The sequence below is a fragment of the Kogia breviceps genome, chromosome 12, assembly GCF_026419965.1.
Source record: "Kogia breviceps isolate mKogBre1 chromosome 12, mKogBre1 haplotype 1, whole genome shotgun sequence".
Taxonomy (NCBI): Eukaryota; Metazoa; Chordata; class Mammalia; order Artiodactyla; family Physeteridae; genus Kogia; species Kogia breviceps.
In genome coordinates this window covers 60,938,599-60,953,837 of record NC_081321.1, presented here as the reverse complement: position 1 = coordinate 60,953,837, position 15,239 = coordinate 60,938,599, and the positions used below count along the sequence as shown (strand labels likewise).

At 34.0% G+C, this 15,239-nt stretch overlaps 1 long non-coding RNA gene across 1 annotated transcript in view; it reads left to right on the top strand.

Annotated features, from left to right (window-relative positions):
• LOC136792211 (uncharacterized) overlaps window positions 1-14,702 on the top strand; it is a 242,231-nt gene extending 227,529 nt beyond the window's left edge. Inside the window, exon 3 of the long non-coding RNA XR_010835676.1 lies at window positions 14,621-14,702. This is a non-coding gene — a long non-coding RNA (uncharacterized lncRNA). The remainder of the gene's footprint in view (window positions 1-14,620) is intronic.
• The last annotated feature ends 537 nt before the right edge of the window (window positions 14,703-15,239 follow it).

Here is a 15,239-nt window from a genome sequence, read left to right as displayed (position 1 = left end):
TGTTTAAAGCAAAAAAAAGTTTTCTTTCAATTTGATTTGAATCTATTGCCTAATAAAAATGACAAGATTTGGGCTTCCTGGTGGTGCAGTGGTTGAGAATCCGCCTGCCGATGCAGGGGACACGGGTTCGTGCCCCGGTCCGGGAAGATCCCACATGCCGCGGAGCGGCTGGGCCCGTGAGCCATGGCCGCTGAGCCTGCGCGTCCGGAGCCTGTGCTCCGCAACGGGAGAGGCCACAACAGTGAGAGGCCCGCATATCACAAAAAAAAAAAAAAAAAAAAAGATAAGATTTATTTTTATCGGCTGCCCTGAGATTCATTTTGTTTAAATACCAGTATTATTACTTAATAGTTATCATTTAATTTCTTTGGAAGTACTGATTACAGACTATTTTTAGCATCTCAGTTTTCAAGATTTCTTTGGTCCATGAGAAATACTCAAATTTTAAAAAATTGTTTATATAATTTTTCATGCCAGAGATGATTTTAATTATGGTTGTATCCATTATCATATTTCTTTTATATCTTCACCATTATACTCTTATCATTTTATTAAAATCACTAAATAAAATTATTTGCCTATTTTGACCCCCTTTGCATACTTAATTTCAATTGATTTTAATTTTTTTTAATACATCTTTCTCACATCACCCAAATCTGCTGCCCAAATATAGTTGCTCAAGCCTAAATGCACACTTGCCTTATTTCACTGGTCCTGTCAGGTTGCAAGTTAAAGCCACTTAATGTTGACAATACTTTACAACTCAAGTTGCAGATTAAATGCACCATAAATTCCTGTATTTTACAGAGCTGATCTGTGACTTCACAATTCTTTGTTAGACAGTGTGGATTTCTTCAACATGCCTAGTTGTGATTTATCCCCAAGTAAATGACCAAGAACTAGTTTGTTATTCATAGACGGTCAAGTGACACCCCTGTGTGATAAAAAGAGAGAAAGTGAAACCCATATCAATAATGTCGACTGTCACTAAGCTTTCAACGTTGACCAAGTACAGGCAGAATCTGAAAATATAATGCAATTCGCAGTAAATTCTTACAGAAGAAAACACAAAATCAAGACACATTGGGAAAAAAAAGGCATGAATGGAATAGTGCTAGGAATATTTTCCTCAGTTATATCTTATTAAGTGTTTCTTCAAACCCAATGTGAAGGGTTTGGAAGTTAAGAACCACACTGGAGATTAATTCTAACTGTTTGTATATAATTTTTCTACGTGAACTATCTATTCAAATTATGACTTTATTCCATGGTATGGTTCAATGATTATCAATTAATCCTTTCATTATAAAGTACATAAATGACAAAAATCTTCATGCAGTTGATGCATAGGCATCTGAAAGTGATAATCACGGATCAGTAACTGATTTCTAGAACTTGGTTATCAGTAAAGACTAGACAGCTAAGCCACATTCCAAATGGACTGCTAAAGGTACCAAGCATATTCCTGTTGGTTATGTCATATGTTGCCTATATGAACGTTAGTGACATGATTATAAGATTTGTAATATCTCTGATAAACTTCAGAAACATTAATTATATGAAGAGGTTCACAGCATCATAGCATTTACATTTACACTCTAATGGATTCTTATAATAGGTAATTGAGAATAATAAGCTTATCATCACTGAGGTGCATTAGAGACATAGAGGCTTCCAGATATGCCAACAGTTTTCAGTCCCATTTACCATTTGTTAAAAACAGAACTATTACTATACATAATCCATTAATAAAGCTGCCAGAAGATGCTTGTTCTTGTAAAGAATACTGCACTCTAAAGATAAGTGGCATTAATGTTACTCAGGAAACCTGAAACTTCAATCTACTCTTAGGGACAATTAGGATTCTGTCACACAAGTGCTAGATTATATCTACTTAAACTGGTTTTCTATATCATGGAAAGTAAAAAGGTAATTATCAAAATGGTTGTAAATGAAACATGCATTTTAGAAAATAGTTGAACCAATTACTCTCAGAGGATATATAAGGGTTGGAAAACCTTTCACCCAATTTACTCATCCATTCAAACTTTATTTCCAAAAGTAAGCAGAGATTATTCCATAAATACTTATTTATTAGATTTATAAAATGTGGACAGCTCAACCTGCAGAAAACTGAAACAAAAATTATTTAACAACTAATGGAAGGCCATTCTTAAGAGAAATTTCTGCTGCAGAAGTAAACTTTGGAAAAAATCTCTGGTGCTATCTTATGAGATACTATTATAACAGCAGACAAAGTATATTCACTCTTATTGTCACAGCGCAGGACTTTTACTGAACCAAATCCTCAGACCCTCTGGAGAAAGGCAACAACATGCAAGTCTTTTTTTTTTTTTTTTCCTTAAAGTGAAAGCAGGTTTATTCAGGGAGATACGCACTCCATAGACAGAGTGCGGGCCATCTCAGAAGGCAGGATGCCTTGGGAGAAACACCCAAGTCCTTATTTCTATTAAAATAAGTAAATTTCATGCCTAATTATCTAGGGGCCACAGGAATGTGATTATTTTACATCTGACATTTGTATTCCTCACTTATAGCCTCTATTTGTTTCCTAATAGTGAAACACTTATCTCTTATAGGAGTAACAGGAAAAAAAAAAAAAGGAAGAGTAATATCTTTTCTATTTGCCTTCTCTTCTTTTTCTTTACATTTTTATAATTTTATTACCCTTACCATCATCATCATCACTGTAAGCTAAAAAGCAAAATGTGACTTAATGGATGGTTGAACATTAATATGATGATAAAAGGAAAAGTGAAAATTATAAAGTAATACTGTGCATTTGAATCTCTTAGGTAGGAGTTATATATCCATTTTCTGTTTATAATATCCTTGCACAGTAAAAAAAGTGAAGATAAGAGAGATTACGTAACTGACTCACAGTAAGAGATAATGTAGCAGTATTTAAACATACGTATGGGCTTTAGTATCTAAGAATCACAGATTCATATCTCAGCTATGTTAATTTCTTTCTTGGTGATAGTTGGTGGGTTACTTAATCTCTATTCTCTAGAAAGTTTTACATACCAGTTCAAGTGACTTAGAGTTAAATTCTAAACTTTCCACTGACTCAGAGGTTTTTCCTCAATTAAATAATATGTATTTGAAGTTCTTAGGAAGGAAAAGAGACTTTTGTGTATGTGTGTTGTTCTGGGAGTGTTGTGAACAAAGAAAAAAATGGCAGCAAAACTGTTCTTTTTACACATGTCACTATGTTAAAACATTTTTACATTTCTAAACATTCTTTCCCAAGTGATGGTATTTCCTATGACATGTATAGAGTCAATGGCTCCTCATAAAGCATGACTGAGCTGTGCTGGATGATAGTATAAAATGGTGATTAAGAGCATGGGTTCTACATTCACACTGCCTGGATTTAGAGCCTGGGTGTACCACTTACTAGCTCTATGACCTGAAGTAAACTACTTAATCTGTTTGCATCTTAGTTTATTCATCTGTAAAATGACTCTAATAATAATAATAATGCATACATCCCAGGGTCAATGTGAGTTTTAAATTAGTAGATATAGGGAAAGTCCTCAAAACTCTCTTGCACATAGTAAATACTAGTTACATGCTATCTATTTTCATTATTGCCAAATCCCTCTCAGAAGTTCATGGAGCAGTGATGTTGCCATTAGAACATTATCTAATTGTCAACATCTTTCATCACATAAAGCTGCCTGAGAACATGGCCAGATTTCAAACTCTCTGTAGTAATCTTTCCCACCCCCATTGTCTGTAGTCCGGCACAGCAGGCTTATTAATGAGGTTTCCTCAGAATTGTCTGGTAGTAGATGTGGTGGATTAGTATCTTAAGAACTAGGCAAAAGAGTGTCAATATAATTTCTCCTAGCTCAAATCATTTCTATTACTTGCTTTCTGGTGTGAAAAGATGTCCCAAGCTCACGTTGTATATCTCCTATTCAAGACTTAATTGTTTCCTGTAATATGTAATATACAGTATATATTAAGAGCTACAGATATTTCATGAGTTTTATATTACTAATTCCTGATATTTCTAATTCAAATTTAGTACTAAAAGATATTTACTTAACCTTGTTAATCTTACATCTGTTTCTCTGTACTTCCACATAGAAAATCTTAGTTCTCAGCATGATTAGTCATTTGCATTATTCCACAATATTCACAACACTCTCAAAATGATATTAACAACACTAACAAAAGAATACTATAAGCAGATAATTTCTTTTTCAGTTCTTTTTGCCTTTAGAGTATATTCTTGGTGGTGCTTTTGCCGGCATACCTTTGAGATATATTTCTAGAAGTGAGATTACTGGACCAAAGGGTACAAGCCTATGTAATTTTGCTAGATATCATGACTTTTCTGTCCAAATTTTGTACTCCCGCTAGTGGTGTATGAGTGCCTATGTTTCCACTGGTGTGTCAACAGAGTATGTTGTCAAATTTTTAATATTTGCCAAACTAATAGGTGAGAAATGGTATCATAGTGTAGTTTTGATTTACATTTCTTTTTATAATGAATGCAAGTGAGAACCAGTAGCTTATCTATGGTTAAGGACCATTTGCTTTTTTTTTTAGTGAAAGGTATGTTCATATATTTAGTCTGCTCAACACAGTAAAACTTCACAACATTGCAAATATATGATACATTTTATAACACAAGCTTCTTTCATGCTATTGGTGTTTTTATCCATACAGCTCCACTAATGCACTGTGTAACCCTCCTGGCAGTCTCCATCTTCACACTCTTTTCCCAAGGGGTTAAACCATGACTTAACAAACTGTCAAATTAAGAAGGAGATGTTTTTCAATGATGGCCATTCTGACTGGTGTGAGATGATATCTCATTGTAGTTTTGATTTGCATTTCTCTAATGATTAGTGATGGATGTTGAGCATTCTTTCATGTGATTGTTGGCAATATCTTCTTGCCAAAGAAGATATCTTCTTTGGAGAAATGTCTATTTAGGTCTTCTGCCCATGTTTGGATTGGGTTGGTTGTTTGTTTTTTTGATATTGAGTTGCATGAGCCGCTTGTAAATTTTGGAGATTAATCCTTTGTCTGTTGCTTCATTTGCAAATATTTTCTCCCATTCTGAGGTTGTCTTTTCCTCTTAGTTAGTTATGGTTTCCTTTGCTGTGCAAAAGCTTTTAAGTTTCATGAGGTCCCATGTGTTTAATTTTGGTTTTATTTCCATTTCTCTAGGAGGTGGGTCAAAAAGGATCTTGCTATGACATATGGGAGGGAGGGAGATGCAAGAGAGAAGAGATATGGCGATATATGTATATGTATAACTGATTCACTTTGTTATAAAGCAGAAACTAACACAGCATTGTAAAGCACTTATACTCCAATAAAGATGTTAAAAAAAACAATTAAGAAGGAGAAATTGGTCATGCGCAGCTGGCTTCTGCTTTACCCTCTTCCTCTGAACTTGTTGCAGAGTCAGTGAGCTCTTAATTAATTTTACTTTCCTGTAAATGTAGTGTTAAAGACCTTCTTCTGTAGCCTGTTACTAGGCATGGACGTTTGTCCAGTTTTGGTATTCAGCAAGTAGGAGCCCAATTGTTGCCTACAAGTATAAGGAGATTATCTTTATTCCTAGGAGACACATGCTACAGTATTTAGGGATAAAAGGACATGGAGTTTGCAACATTTTTTTTCAAATGGTTCCATAAGTAAAGAATGCACACACGATAATAATATTTACTATTATATTTGTATCACTTTTATCAGAGATAAAAAGCAAAGAAGATAAAGTAATAACAATGGGTAAAAGATATATGGAAGTTCATTGCATTATTATTGCAACTCTTCTCTAAATGTAAATAGTTTTCAAATTAAAATTTTAAAAAATAAATAAATTGGTCATAAAATAAAAGAATAAATAGAGAAGAGAAAAATAAAAGTCACTAAGACATAAGAAAAGATAAATTATAAATAGGCCCATATATTTGTGTATATGAGAGTACTGTTAATAGAAGTCACTGAGTAAATCCTATAATGATAAAATATTATATATTTATTAGAATATTTAACAAATATCATGAATGGTAACCATATATTTCTTTTCTTGTAATTAATAAACTTAGAACTTTTTATTATGTGGCTAGATTAACACTTAGAACCAACAGCCAACAATCAGTCAAAAGTGCTTATTTTGTTAAAATCCCTTTTTTTCCTGCTGAAGATAATATTGATGTTTCTTAGTTTTAAACCTCTGAGATCTCTTTAATTTTGTTTCAAATTCCTTCAAGGTCAGACAGTGGAAACAGATACTTTTATTTCACAGTCAAGCTCTGTGGATGAACTTTATCACTGCTTTCAAAGAGATGAGATGTTTTGACCCCATGATTTATGACCTAAATGATATTTATTTGATGATATACAAATGTAATTTCCTAATTTGGGACACTGAGTGTTGGGCTTTCTCTATTATTTAATAGAAATGTTAGAAAGTAGCAAGTGTGCATAATTTGTTTTCTTCTTTTATTGTATTATATCTTATATAAATTATCTTTTGGGATGAAATACAAAAGGCCATGTGGTATCAAGACCTAGGAACATAGTTGCAGCTTATCAAACACAAAATTATCACAAATAAAGGAACAATGTTTATATAACAAATGTCCATAAATCTTGGCCTATGAACAGGATATGTCTAACGGTTTTTGTTTGTTTAATAATATGCTATCAAAAGACTTTCTCATTTTTCTCATTATCTCACTCGTAAATGAATGTGATATTATTAAGAATGAACTGTATTATGCAACATTTAATTCCATAGCAGGCCAAAAAGTGTAAAGTTCATTCTAGCTCCAATATCTATGTTACATTGTTCCCTAACCTTTGTCCCTCCTGGTTGCTTTATCTGGCACAATCCCTTTCAAGCTAGTCCTAGGCCGGCAGCCTTCCCTAGACGCTGATTGGGTTCCTGCACCTTTGCCCTCCTTCAGTGGAAATGCGGCACCTCTCAGTGTAACTCCCTTTAAATTGCACTCGAGCCAAGTCAGCTTCAGCCATAGTCCTGGCCTCAGACTCTCACGTGTGAGTCAGTTACAGGCCCCCATGATCGTCAGCCTTCAGGAGACTCCTGTCATGGATGTCTCTGAAAGGATGCCTTTACTCCCCTCTCCTTCACCCTGGAGAAGGGAACACCACCGCCCCTCACGCCCTCACTCCCAATAGGGAGGATGCACATCATTCTGGAAGCTTGCTGCAAAAGAATCCCCTCTAGGATTTTTTCTGTCTCCTTTTTGTTACAGCCTAATACAGAGGAGAAAGCAAAGGGCAGAAAAAACTGTTGTACATGCCTTAGCAGGTGATCCAACACCCCAAGCTATGGGTCTTCCTGGCACCTCTTGTGTTGTTCATGTTCTTTGTATGTACTGCTGAAACTCTAATCAGAGTCCAGTTTACCATCCTGTTATTTTTACGTCTACTAACCAAAGTCAGTTTCTATGTTTATGAACCTTAATTAATATAAGCAACTTCAGAGAATATAATTTTGCTATGCAGCCAAAGTGTGTATTTGGGGGCGCTCTCTCAGAGATAATGAGTTCTAAGCAAGAAGCAACCTTGGATTCTACTGGATGTAAAATAGGAGGTTTACAAAACCAAAACAACTTAAAGGAACCCTAGCCTTCTTTAAGGCTAAAGAAAGGAGGTGTTTAAGAACAATCCAGAGAGAAATATGTTAAATTCTACTATAATAAGCTAGGTTGTGATAGTTTAAACAATGAATACATGTGATTGTGATTTGAGTAATGTGCTTCAGGAAACTGGAGGTTTCCTGAATACCTAGACTAAAAGTCAGACGCTTGTTGATTCTTGGTAATCAGGTAACCTCACAAGTTCTGATGATTTAGCTGCAAAATGAGCAAGTGGAATAAATGATAACTGCAATCATATCCATTTGAAACATTCTACACTTTCCAGTATTTTGTGCTGTATTTTAAGATGTGCTCATGTTGTCATTTTGAGTCTAACTAAGCAACTGTCTTTAATTAAATTAATTCATTCAAAAAATATTTTTGAACTTTATGTGTGGGACCCTCTTCTAGGAATTTGAAATACATAAGGTAGACATATCAAATAGATAATCTAGACATATCTAATAGATAATAAACAATAAATACAATAAAAATAAAGTTCTAGTAAGGTAGAATGTGCTAAGGGCTGTGGAAGAAAACATAGAGTAGGATAAAGGAGCGCAGGTGAGGAGATATGGTTTAAATAGGATTGTCAGAGTAGCTCCCTCGAGGAAGTGACTTTTGAGTAGATTTGAAAGTGAGACAATTAACTACTGTAAGGCGGTAAGAGACAAAGAGCTTTCTGAACTGCAGTCATCATTCAAAGTTCAAAGGCCTGAGGCGAGCAACCCTAGCCTGTCTTTATAGAATGAATAATAAGTGTTCACAGCGGAACCTGAGGGAGTGAGTGGGGCAGAAATCATAGACAAGGTCAGAGAGATAAGGGTGGGGAGAGAAGCCATAGAGGACATAGTATTGAAGCAAAATGTAAAGGTCTACGGTCTTGTGGGTAGTAACCCGACCCACAGAAGATACACTGTTCTAAAAATGCCCAAGAGCCTTACTTTCGGCCCTGCTCATGGTCATTTCCTTTCCCAAGGAACAAGTACATTCAGAAAATAACATGATGTGCAGAGGTTATGTGTCTGATAATTGTTTCTGCTCAGCCCAATTTGTCCCACAGAAGTTGAAGTATAGGTGAGAGGTGAAGGATAAAATACCGGCAAAAAAAAAGTGCAAATTAAAACCATTCCCTTAGTATCAAGAACATTTGGAAAATTGACTACCTCTCTTCTTTATTGAAGTAATTGTCTCAGTTGTCTTATAGTATTTTAAAGAAATTAATTTCTCAAAATTATAATTATTGATAAATTATCAATTACTAAATGACTTAATGTGCTTCAATGACAATCAATAATACAAGAGATCTGAGACTACCAGTATGACCCCCTCAACAAATAAAGTAATCAAGTTAATCATTATTTGGAATGTACTGGGGTTTCATAGATATAGAAACTGAAATAGAGTAAGGTTTTAATCTCTATGTATTGGCTGGTATGAAGTGGTTGTGGAATAGGTATATATATTAGCTATCTGAACCAATGGGAATTTCTTTCCTTCTTTTATCACAGGTAATCTCTGATAATTTACTGTTATTTGAAATATTTTAAGTATTTACCCACAATGCACAAAAACTGAGGGTGTTTGTCTCAGAAGAATTTTATGGTAATGCATATTTTTTATGTCAACTTGAAAAGAACATTTTAAGAAAATATTATATTTCACTTCAATCTGTTTTCATCCTATGTTAAATGGTAAATATCTATAGTAAAAATTTACCTAAAATATGATATATCTAAATTTGACATAATATTTTGACGTGAAAAGATAAATACAATTTAATGAAAAGCTGAATTAACATTTCAATTATCCTATGTAAATATCTTCCTCTGATGCAGACGCATCTTTTAGTTAGAGAAAAAATATTTTCCATTTAACAATTATCATTAGTATCTACAGCATAGCCATTACTTTTACTGTGCCACTGACATATTTTAAAACTCTGAATTATCCAACCACCTATTTATTTGAGTCTGAATGAGAAGCTTTCGTTAACTTCACAGCATGGTTCTAATACATGTACAGATACCAGCCAATTAATAAAGAGGGTACCAGAGGCAAAGGCTCTTGAATTCTGGTCAGTGCTGTACTGTGTAAGAACAAGGCATTTATCAAACTGCCTTACAAACATCCCGCTAATCTAAATGTGTCTGGATGGAAGTACCAGCAATTTATTTCATCATTTCATCACTTGTGAGGTTTGTAATATTAGTATTTAGTCATTTAAAATGTATAATTATTATCCTTTGCTCCGTGATTTCTCACAGGTCCTCTGAAAGACAGTAAAGTATTGCAATCATATTTTTGGTAACTATTTCTTCTCCCAGTCTTTCACACTGATGAATATTACTAGGAATGCAGTATGTTAGAGTACATGAAAGGGGAGGAGATCAATTCTGTCCATAAATAATTAGAACGAATGTTTCTGTTTTAGTAATATATGCAATTAACTTCAAGTTATCTTTCCATTCCTTTGTAAATTTATCCCATTTCTGGTTGTGTCTTGAAGCAATGCTGAGCACCTCCATGCCTATATCAATGCAAACCGTGCCCCGTTTCTCCCAGTTACAAACGATGTAACACTTTTTAAACTATTGGTAAAGATTAACCTTTTAGAACAGCTCTGTAGTTAAGATGGGTACTTGCTGAATCATTAAATAATATTAGTAAATATTGCATTAGTTATACAGACAATACTGTAGTTTTTAAATACTAGTTTAATATACTTACGAGAACAAAAACATTGCCCACTTCTATGCTATGTTAAATATTCACGTTCTCTTTACCTGGGAGCCAGTCATCTCTACATGTATTTGCAACCCTAGTAAACAGATTCTAAGATTCTAACCCTTCATTAAATTGATGCCCTGAGAAACGTATATGTACAAAATTCCTAGTGATATTAGCAGATTAAACAATACTCTGAAAATATTTCAGAAAGGACTACTTATTAGTTTTCTTGCATATCTGACCATATTTACATTTTCTGTTTTTATAGACTAAAGCTTTATAGTGTATTCCTTAGAACGTCCTTTTCACATTTTTTTCCCCAACTCATTTTAAGAGAGAATTTGTTTTAATTGTGGTTTGTGTTCCTCTAGGGAAATGCTTTATTCTCATTTGCACAGGGAGGGAGCATTATAAAACTAACCAAATAACTTAGTTTAGTGTAAAAGAAAATTTTTAACCAAAAATAAATTAAATGAGCTCTGGTGTGGACTAGAAGGCTTTTGTTCGCCATTTGCTTCCAAACTGAGAATGTCCCCCATAAGTAATTCACTGCCCAAAACTTAACTTCCCCAGAGCAATCCCTTTGTTTTCTGAATGACTTGTCTAACATCAAAGGAAAGGGAGAAAATTAAAGATGCATTCCTTATATATCTGCATTATAAAGGTGGGTATTCCTGAGGGTTAAAATGAAAAAAGCCAAAGGATCCGTCTTTCACATATCTATTACAATACAATCTGTATTTTTAAGAATTTCCTACGGGGATCTGGCTTCATTCATTCCTTCCTTCAACAGCATATGGATTTATTGAGAAGCTATTTGTGCCAGGCATTATTCTAGGTTCTAAAGAGTAAAAATGATAAAATTCCCAATTCCTGGGTTTATTATTCAGTGGGGGTAGATGTTGTGATACACCAGGATCCATCCTTTAGCTTGTCCACCTCCACTTCCATCTTGAAGGCATGCACCCTCGAGGCTTCCACCTACAGCCCTGTACTTCTCTTGCTTCACATTCCTTGCTGAACAATCTCAGCCTTTGCCCTGATAGTATAGTAGTTATCCACTCTGCCTTAATGTTTTCAAACCTACAATTCACACCTGCTAGACCTCCAGACGGCTTAGAGCACAGTCAACTTGAATGTCCCACAGGTATTGTAAGCACAAAGTACAAAATAAGAACTCAGTATCTCTATCCCACACCTCCTCTAATGTCAACCTGTCTTTGTCATGTCCTGTCTTTAATAAATGCCATCCATTTATTAAACCAACTGGCTTCCCAGTCTCTCATCTACTCATTCTTACTGATCTTGCTCTAATTTTGGCCAAGTTGCCTACCAACAAAACTAGTATAATATATAATAATAATAATATTTTAATGTAATATGAGATATGATATGCTATAGTATAATAAATTGACTTCTTAACTCTAATTTCACTATAGCTTCTCCCACTAAAACTCAAATGCATCTTGATTACTGAGAGTATTATCATTTAAAAATCTACTCATCATAATCCTTTTCCACTTAAATCTTTCCAAGGTTTCAGGTGAAAAACCAGTATTGTTTTAGCATGGCATAAAGGGCACTGCATATCTGTCATCTATTTATATCATAACCTGCTATCCCCCTTTGTTCCCCAGAACACCATTAGTTGTTTAGCACGATTTTACAATTCTTCCATCTTTATCTCTCATCCTGTTACTTTTGTCTAGAAATTTAGTTCTGCATTTTCTGAACATATTTTGTGAATATATATAAAATTATATATATATTTATTTGAATAGTTAGACAGCAATATGCTTTGTAAAATTACTTAATCATTTTTACTTTTGACATTTTCTGCAGCATTTTCCTGTATTTATTTATTTTCTTATTTCTCCAGGAGTGTTCCCAAAGTGGGTCTTTGAGTGGCAAATTTTGGAGGCTGTCATGGATCTACCACTTCAATTCATTTAGATATATAAATATAGGTTCAAAGTTATTTTCCATCAGCCACTTTATAATTCTTACTTAATTTATTTATTCATTTATTTTTTACATCTGGGATTGCTGTTGAGAATTCTGATGCCAGTCTAAGTCTCACTGCTCTGTAGGTAATATTTCTTTTTTTTCTGGAAGCTTTTATTATTTTAAGTTTATAAGTGTATGTTAGGTTTTTATATAAATTGCTTTTCACTCTATGAATAATGTAAAGCTGAGGTCTTTAATCATTCTTTATTTGATATTTATTATCATTTTATCATATATCTCTTCCTATTTATATGTATGTAAGCATATATATGTGTGTGTGTATATATATATGTATTTATTCATTTATTTTCTTTCTCTTTTGGAACTCACATTATCTGTATATTGGTGTCTACATTCTACACTAGTCTACATATCTCTTAAGCTTTACCTTTTTTTGAATTTTATTTATTTATTTATTTATACAGCAGGTTCTTATTAGTCATCAGTTTTTTACACATCAGTGTATACATGTCAACCCCAAAAGCTTTACTTTTATACCATCTACTTTTTATCCTTTTCTTTTGCCTTCTTAGAGAGTTATTCACACTGATCATCTTGATCATTTTTCTTCCATTTTATCACATCTCTTTGCTCTTTTTTCAATCATTATAATATGCATAACTCATATTTTACTTGGCTATCTGTATGACTTCTTACTCCTGTTTTGCTTAAAAATATCCTCTACTGTCATTTTGAAAATGTTTACTACAGTAAATACATTTATCAAAGTGTTCCAATAATCTTGCTTAATGCTCTATGTGTTATTTAGATAGTTTTCTTTCTTTTAATGTGTTTAAACTCTTTAGCTAATAAGCCTATGTCTTGGGATAAAAGCTATTCTTCCCGTTAATAATTAGTGGGGAGAGGCTGCTAGAAATGCAGTGGCAAAAAACCAGGCAATCTCTGTTGCATGTAGCTTAAATCCTTTTTAAAAAAAAAAATTATTGAGGGATAAGAGACATTACAAAAAGTTAAACATAGTTAATATATAAAACTTGATGAGCTTGGAAATACACACCTGTGAAACCATCACCACAATCAATGTCACAAACATATAATTTACCTTCAAAGAATATGGCCTTCAGAGAAAATTCAGAGTTTTAGGCATGAGAAGTTCTGCGAGAAGGAAATATGCAAACCTGACAATAATCTATGAAAATAATTTCCTAGTGAAAGTATATACTGGATGAGACAAGTGTTATTTTGTTTTGATAGGTTATTTAAAATGAATTTTAGAGATACATATTGTAGGTAAAAATAACTAAATTCAATGATGGCTAGTATTAGGTTATGAACATTTAGGATATTTTTGTTACAATTTTGCAAATCAAATTATTCATTTGGGGATTTTTAGTTCTTAGGCAGTGGAAAGATTTTTTTGTATAATTTCAATATATTCATTCTGCACAAAAATCTTAAGAAGGGAAATTTAGGTTATTTATTCTTCACACTGTATAAAATTGGGATTTTGCATGAACCAGTTAGCTTGTCATAAGATGTTATTTTGATTCTTTATGGAGATTGCTTCTGAAATGGTTTGATATTTCTAGCTGAAGGTAAAACAAGGTTTAAAATGCAAAACTGAGTTTGGCAATTCTTAATAGCTTCTGATGAAGAAGGATCACACCAATCTGAAGAAAACATGCTCCTCTGCTGTTCCAGTTGTAGTTAGAATTTTACTAAGGGAGGTTGTAAATGTCCCATTGGGATAAAGCTGTGAGAGCAACAACACCATTATTGTACAAAGGCTGCTTGGATTTTACTCCCTTGAGAAGGTTTTTGCAAAAGCAGGCATATGGAAAAAAAATCTGTTTTTTTTTTAACAGGGAAGGCTAACACAGTGGAATACACAGGTGCTACACACACACACACACACACACACACACACACACACACACACACCAGTTGTTGTGCTTGTTGCTGGGTGCTGCTCAGATCCTGCAGCTGCTAAGATATAGGTATCCAATGGCTCATAGCTCAGTCCCTTCCTGGAATTGGGAGTAGCCTCACCCAGTTATAATTTTTGTCTTGGGAGTAGCCCACCTACAATGACTGGTCCATGCTGGGATACAAATTTCCCACCCCCTTCCCTCTATTCATTACACTGCTGTTCAGAACGCTTCCTGTTTCAGAGTGCCAATGGCATTGCTTGAGTCACCTGTCTCAATTGTACCAGCAGTTTAATTTTTCTATATTCTCAATTCTGCTTCTTCTCTCCTTTATAGGTGGTGTTCTTGACAGCATATCCCCCCAAATTCCTGCATTCAGATCCCCATCTTACCAGAGTTTGTTTTGGAAGAATCTGACCTACAACACACCGAGTGACATTTTCTACTGGAATTCCTTGTGTTTCTGCCACTGGAAGTCTTGGGCTTTCTCCTGTGGTTATAGTACTCCTTAGCCCTCATATCCTTCTGTATTACTGAAGCTTACTGAAATTTATAAAATAGACAATGAGAATTATCATCTGTTACAGGGCAAAGAGTACCCAGATATATGAAATAATTTTTTATGATGATCCTCTCCTGACATTTATACTTGCTACGTGCTATCACATTTACCTTTCACTTCATAACTTAATATTTTTGTAAGCTAGAGGGGATGGTGACTAATAATTTCATTGGTTATATGAAAATTTACAGATCAACACTGTGATACTGAAAAAGGTATATTTACATAAAATTATAACCACAAAAGTAAAGTGTTGCAGCACTGCATACTAAGGTTGGTTCTTGCTCTCAGAAAAAAAAAAAAAAAAAGGTTTAGATTGTTTTATAACCTGGATGAGATATTTTCAAGATATCTGGGCCTGAAGTTCATCTACTTGGATTCTACCAACTTCTG